A 1,539-nucleotide genomic window follows, 5' to 3' on the forward strand; every position below is an offset into this window, starting at 1 on the left:
GATAGGGTGCTATCTTTTCCTGGTTGTTCATCTTTGTCCTGACAGAGAAGCTTCTAAGATTAGTCTTACTTTATGACGAATACCTAGCTCCTGTGAGTCATGTATGGATAAATGTTCTTATCTGGAAGGTACAAGGCATTAAGGATTATGAAGCTAGAATTGGAATCTAGGAATTATGATATGCTGGGCAGAAAACTAGGTGGCACAGTGGATGGAGTTCTAGGCCCAGAGTCAGGAAGAACTGAGTCCAAATCCAGCCTCAGACACTTACAAGCTGTGTGACTTTGGGCAAGTTACTTCAACCCTGTTTGCCTCAGTTTCCTCATCTGTAAAATGAGCCAGAGAAGGAAATGGCAAACTATTCCAGTATCTTGCCAAGAAAATCTCAAATGGAGTCACAGAGTCAGACATGACTGAAAATGACTAAATAACAATAATATCTAGAAAGAAGGATTGTAATACTCTAAGTGATTAGAAATGGCAGAGAATAGAAGGAAACAAATGAGAATGAAACATCTAGATCCTAGATTCTAGGATGACTGATGTTACAAATCTCAGTAGCTAGGAAAGTGGAGGCATTATTCATGAGTTGTTGCATTACCAGGCATAGCATCATAAAGAACGTAGACACTGGGAGAATATACTCCTAAGACTTCAGAGAAAGAATGAATGAGTATGATATAGTAGTCTAAGATGTTATAGGAAAATTTGGTTCAAGAGAGATAGTAATTCATCGGGAATGAAATTCTGACAATACAAACAATATATGTCAATATACAAATACGTCAAGTTTGGGCAGCATCCAAGACAAATTGGAAATACTAATTCAAAGAGATAAATTTGACCTTCTAGGTATTACTGAGACATAGTGGAATGAGGTAAGGAGTTTGGGGGCAGGAATAACATTGTATATTTGGACAGCTAGGTGATGCAGTGGATAGAGTGGTAGGCCTGGAGTCAGGAAGACCTGAGTTCAAAATCTGGCCTCAGACACTCACTAGCTGTGTGATCTTGGACAAATCACTTAACCTCTGTCTGCCTTAATTTCCTCATCTCTAAGACAGAGATAATAAGGGGGGCAGGTAGGTGGCACAGTAGATAGAGCACCGTCCCTGAAGTCAGGAGGACCTGAGTTCAAATCTGACCTCAGACCAAACACTTGACACTTACTAACTGTGCGACCCTTGGCAAGTCACTTAACCCCAATTACCTAAAAGCAAAAAAGAAAAAAAAAGATAGGGATAATAATGGCTCTTACCTCCCAGGGTTGTTATGAGGATCACATTAGATAATGTTTGTAAAGCACAGTGTTTGGCACAAAGTAGGTGCTATATAAATGTTAAATTATTAGTAGTATATTTATGTAAAGAAATCCAGGAACAGAAGAAGGAAGCATAGTGGAGTGATTTGAGTGAAAGTCAATTGTGGCAGAAATAGAAGTGATTTTGTCATTTGATTATACAATAAACCACTTGTTCAGAAAGAAGAAACAGATGGATTCAGGGAATAGATTGAAAGCCTTACACATGCTTTGCTAGT

Source organism: Vombatus ursinus, unplaced genomic scaffold (assembly GCF_900497805.2).
Source record: "Vombatus ursinus unplaced genomic scaffold, bare-nosed wombat genome assembly UNPS02009062.1, whole genome shotgun sequence".
Taxonomy (NCBI): Eukaryota; Metazoa; Chordata; class Mammalia; order Diprotodontia; family Vombatidae; genus Vombatus; species Vombatus ursinus.